Source organism: Stegodyphus dumicola, chromosome 12, assembly GCF_044657685.1.
Source record: "Stegodyphus dumicola isolate Sdum_Otavi_A_Nest chromosome 12, ASM4465768v1".
Classification (NCBI taxonomy): domain Eukaryota; kingdom Metazoa; phylum Arthropoda; class Arachnida; order Araneae; family Eresidae; genus Stegodyphus; species Stegodyphus dumicola.
The window spans coordinates 59,254,265-59,260,264 of NC_140779.1; the positions used below are offsets into that span (position 1 = coordinate 59,254,265).

General features: G+C 32.6%; 1 protein-coding gene across 8 annotated transcripts in view; it reads right to left on the minus strand.

Moving 5' to 3' along the window:
* LOC118187177 (terminal uridylyltransferase 4-like) overlaps positions 1-1,975 on the minus strand; it is a 150,401-nt gene extending 148,426 nt beyond the window's left edge. For 4 of the 8 annotated variants that reach the window (XR_015044449.1, XR_015044450.1, XR_015044451.1 and 1 more), the window contains exon 1: positions 1,723-1,810. The gene's annotated coding sequence lies outside the window, so the exon portion shown is untranslated. Of the gene's footprint in view, positions 1-1,419; positions 1,673-1,722 lie in introns of those variants that run through there. The other 4 variants (XM_085827751.1, XM_085827749.1, XM_085827752.1 and 1 more) reach the window with 2 other exon arrangements.
* Between the last annotated feature and the right edge of the window lie 4,025 nt (positions 1,976-6,000).

Genomic DNA, 6,000 nt, shown 5'->3' on the forward strand with positions numbered 1-6,000 from the left:
TAGTTAATTGAGATTATGTATTTTTTGTTTGCCACTACTATAGAATTAGGTGCTCTTTTTTCTTTTTAAGTGAAACTATATCAATGTGTACATGCACAAACTCAAGGGCATGCTCAAGGCCTAGTTTGCACAATTCTCTGATATTTTTTTAAGTGAAAATAGTTCGATGTGTACACGAATAAAGTCAAGCAAGTGCGCAATGCCATTTTTGTGAAATTCTGGGATTTTTTTTTAAGTGAAAATAGGTCGATGTGTACATGGATATCAAGTTTGTGCAATTCTTTGTCTTGTTATTTTGGCTTTGTGTAGCGATATTTGGAGCAAAGATCGCCACTACGCAAACAAAAATAACAAGTCAAAGAACTACACAAACTCGGTACCCATGCACCACCATAAATCGCCAAGGGGTACCCTAAAATATACTTTTACCCTGATTAAGTTACCAATGACCAAAACTCTTAATTCATGTCAAAAAATAATAAATCATGTTTCTGAAAGCTAACAGTAACTTAATATAACAAAAAAGGTTTTTTAATCTTTTCATTTGATAAAATATTGAGAATTTTATAACATTTGTGGCATAACTTTTAAAAATGATATAACCAGATAATTTTTAAAACCAATCTTTCACTTTCGTGGGAACATGTGTAGTGCTTTAATATCAGATAAAACTGATACATCAAAGAAAACTATGTTTAATAGGTTCCATTTAACGCATCTTAACTTTTACGCATTAAAATCGTGTGACCATTTTTTGTAATCTTATGTTGGAAAAAAGTTCTAGAATTTTTAAGAATCATCATTTTTATTCCTATTTGAATTTAACAAACATTCTCTATTCGTAAGAAGCAAATTTAAAGTTAATTAAATTTTAAATGAAATTGAATTACAAATAAATGATTAATTATTGCTGCGAACTAATCTACAATATCATTTAAATTCTGAGAGCATATGTAAATCAAGTGCAAGTATCAAAATCTATGAAAAAAATATATATAATTCAAAAAAATTTTTAATCCTAGAAATTCATTAAAATGCATAAGTGAATAATTGCTGAGCAGGCAGGAGACAAACTTATCAAGGGGAAGTTGCCTCCAAACTTCTTAACTCCTCAATTATTCAATTCGTGATTCGTCATCCATGTTGGCAAGGGTAAAAGTAAAATTCAAAACCAAAAGTAAAAACAAATGTTGTGAATTACTAAAAAGAAATTAAAATATATATTTAAACATTTTTATTCATAAAAATATCACTCTAGAAATTTTTATTCCTATTAATTCAATTATTAAACTGACGATTCATTTTCATTTCATTCACCTGCAGGGATCAGAAGATAATAAATAGAAAATTACAAAATAATTACCAGATGCGCTTTCAATATTACCCCCCCCCTAGATTACAAAATTCCAAACAATTTACCAAGAATATCAGCACAGAAATTTTCAGCAAATTAAACATTCCTCCATAATATATTTATTTCCCGAATATATCTAGGCCTTCTCATCAAATGCATGTTAATACTGGGGATTTCTCCATACAGGTATTATCTTTCTTATATTTTGAATTTGAAAACGATCTTTGCTGATAATTTCATAAAAATATCAATCTAGAAATTTTTTCACATGGAAATAAATGGTCGACATAGAGAAAACTTGACAACGAAACACAATCAAATATATATACTGTTTTCGAAAAAAAAAAAAAAAAAAGCAATTTTTTTACCTCCTAGCTCATGCTTCCAAACACACACACAGATCGTATTTTATTCTCGAGTGTCAAGATGTAGAAACCGCACACCGAGTGTGCATCAAAATTTCACAAATCAAAAGTGCATCTACGTCATCACCGGATATCAGACTTTATAAGTTTGGCAATCGCAGGCAGAAGACTGATCGGTCTAAAGCTACTTGTGAGATTTCCAGCTTTGCCAGACTTTTTAATGACAAGTAGAATGGCGTGTTTCCAATTTTTTGAGTATGCATTGCGTTACAACTCTCAGGGCTACAACGTGCAGGTTACAAATTAAATAATTACAGCAGAGATTATTGATATAAAGATTTTTAATATGGATATCTCACACAAGCGGAAAACGTAATTGAGTGTCTGAGAATGCTAATAAGGCTATTACTGTGGGTTTGTACTGAATAAAAGAAGTTGACTGCTAATCGTTTAATATACTCTTGAATAAGTTCGATTTGAAGGTTTCTGTGAATGTAGATGTTTGGAATATACCAAGGAGCATTGATAATTTCTCGGAGAATTTTATTTTGCAGAATTTGTAATTGCTTAATATTGGTTTTAGCTGCATGCTCCCAGATCAGAGCTGCATAAAGGAGAGCTGGGCGAAGTATGGAGCGATATAAAATTAATTTGTTTATAGTAGATAAGTTGCTTTTCCTACCAAGAAGAGGTCGCATAGTAGCTGTGCTGATTTTAAATTTTTTGACTACGAACCAGAAGCAGGGGCGTAGCTAGAGGGGGGCAAGGGGGACATCTGTACCCGGGCGCAGAATCTAAGGGGCGTAAAACTGATGTTACGACATTTTAGAATTAAATGTTTTCCATCCTTGGCAAGCAGTAGGGGGCGCGAAATCTTCAGTTGTCCCTGGGCGCTGAAAACCCTAGCTACGACTCTGACCGGAAGTGGGTTCTGAAGGTAAGTTTTTGGTCAAGGGTGACTCCAAGGTATTTAGTTTCATTAATACAGTCTATTTCTTCGTCAAATATTTCAGGGGGTGGAAGATAGTATTTCATGTTTCCTTTACGGAAAATTATTGCCTTAGTTTTATCAGTGTTAATTTTAATCCTCCAAAGGGCGAGCCATTTTTCCAGTTTTATGGGATAGTTTTGGAGTTGGTTTCTTACGGCGATAACTGTGCAGGCTTTAGTAAGTATGGCGGTGTCATCGGCAAAGAGTACAAGATGAACAGAAGGGTCTTTAGGGATGTCTTGTGTATAAATAGATTTGTTATTCAGATAAACCTAGAAATGCGGAATTTATTTACTCGGGACTTAAAAGCTTATGCGGAAACAGACGTTGTTCTTTCTTCAAAATAGACGTTGTTCTTTGTTGACGTGTTGATGTTGTAACAGCTTTAAATAATATTAAAATCTTGTAGTTTAAATAATTTAAATACATGAACATTAAGGTATTTGTGAATGGCAATATTTGAAACCAGACTCGAGTGCCTCGTGCGACTCTCGCACGAAGAATGTAATTTATTTTTAAATGATAGAATATGTTTTCTCCTCTTGTTTGTATGTCGCCATTTTTGAGTGTTAAATAAAAGTTATTGCTGTGTTCCATCATTGGAGTTGCTTCATTTCGCCAAAGAAGCATCACACTGTTGATATTGAATTGCCTTATTTTATTAGTTCATCACTGAACGTAATATTAGTGATATCAGGTTATTACTTCCTGTTAACACTGAACTGCCTTATTTTATTAGTTTATCACTTGAACGTAAACTTAGTGATACCATTTTAATGCCATTTCGACTAGAGCTCAAAGGAAAAAAAAAAAAATAGCTGAAGAGCATTTCGATTAGAGAAAGGAAAAGAAAAATAGCTTGGAACCGATGAAGGAAGAAAATAAAGCATCCAGAGATGTATTTGAAGAAGAAGTTAGATCACCAGAATTAAAAGACGAAGATGTCCACGAAAATTTAAAAAACGATAAAGAAATTAATATTGAGAATCATTTTGCAATGCAGCGTTATCATCATCTTTCGGCTTTTGATTTAATATCAAAGCCGCTACTAATAGACGAAGAAAACAATTGTCGAAAGCAAATGACAAATGAATATTATCCGAAAGGCACAGATGAACTGAGGAAAGGCTTTGTTGTGAATTATAGCCGAAGAACTGATCCAACATGGAAGAGATCTAGGCGCCGTCAAGAAAAAAAAAGGAAAACTAATTTGAACACTGTCCATTTTCTTCCTATTTAAATATGGTGTAAAAATATTTGTTTAAAACTTAAAAATTTTGACCTGAAGTTTGGAAATTTATCAGAGAAGTTACCTTTTCTCTTTAAGCAAATGAGCAAGCCGAGCTTATTAAATTATCGAATTTTACAGAACTTTTGCCTTCGGAAAAAGTCTCTCCTTTGGGGGAGAGGTTGTAACAGCTTTAAATAATATTAAAATCTTGTAGTTTAAATAATTTAAATACATGAACATTAAGGTATTTGTGAATGGCAATATTTGAAACCAGACTCGAGTGCCTCGTGCGACTCTCGCACGAAGAACGTAATTTATTTTTAAATGATAGAATATGTTTTCTCCTCTTGTTTGTATGTCGCCATTTTTGAGTGTTAAATAAAAGTTATTGCTGTGTTCCATCATTGGAGTTGCTTCATTTCGCCAAAGAAGCATCACAATGTTAACACTGTAGATACCGTGTTGATGTTAATACTGATGAACTAATACTGTAGATTTCTGTAACGGCTAATAATCAATTTACATAACCTTATTTCACATTTATTTCCTAATGTATTTTTGTTTGATACTCTATACTATATTTACAGCTATAAAATTTCTTTTTAAATTTATTTGAATTCATATTTTCCACAAAGGCATCTCTCATCCAAATAATTGTTGTTTGCTTTGCCATAATCAATTAAATATATCTATATCTTATATATATGTTACCGTGAAAGACCGAAATTGGAGAATGTCGACTTTCACCGGCGAATGTCAACATTTACCAAATACGTCGGCGAAAGATTGAATATTGTATTACATTCTTGTATATTCGGACCCTCACTGGTGTATGTCGACAATCACAGATATGGGGCCTTCTGGACACCGTCAAGATAGAAGAACGGGTCGTTTTTTGCGATCTACTCGACAGAAAGCAAGTCTGGTATCATCGTCTCGATCATTACAGACACAGACGCGTCGGAAATTTTTCCGTCAGCTGGACAGCTGCCGTTTATGTTTCTGACTGTCGTTTTAGATCTAAACTGATGACGGCGGAGGTCACGGATTGTTTTTGGAATTGTACGTAATGGATATTTTAATTTCTTAAGATTTGTGAAAAACTCGAGTATTTCGCAATAGAAATAACGCATTTAATGCTGACGATTCTACATTATTTATTTATTCTACTTTACCAATGCCTTAACTAAATTTTATTGAACGTAATATATTTGGTGTATTCCTATTTCACATATAAAGAAGGGGTGCATACTTTTCATTTAAAATTGTAATTTTTAAACTAATGTACATGTCAATGTACTTAATTTCATGTTTTGAAGAGTAATTTGTAAATTTTGAAATTTTATGTTTTAAATTATAATGTATTTCCCTCTACTTTTATTTTAATTTGCAGTGTTTAAAAATGTAATACATTAGACATGCATTAAAGAATCTGCAATATATAATTCAAACTATGCGCATTCTAAATTCAACATTTACATTAAATTGCTTTGAGTTAAAAAATTTATTTTAAGTAGTTTTAACTGTACCGATATCAATGTCAATTTCCAATAGCTTTTAGAATCTCCTGTATAAAACAAGTTAAATTCCTATGTAATTTTCGGTTAAACTAAATTCTTGTAAATAATATAATGCATGATTTATAATTAGTTATCAGATATTTTAATGTGGTCTACTTTTAGATATTACATCAATTTTCTGCATTTTTATTCAGATCTAAAAAGTGATTGGTTCGGGATCTATGTAATTACGGCAAAGCCTCGAGGGATAACTGCCTTAAGTGAGGATTACCTTCGTGGAGGACATTCTAAGGGAAACCAACTCGTATACACGTAACACATGGAGAAAACCACGAAAACGTCCATGCAGCCAGCCCGTTCGCGGGATTCCAACCTTGGACCGAACTTCTAGTGTTCAGCGATTTTACCTGCCGCTGGTGGGATCGATTTAAAAAGGGTATAAATATATATGTGCTGCAATTTTTTTCACTGCATCTGTTAATATATTTATACAGTTATATATATATATTGGTAATGACGACCATGCGTCCAGCCCGTTC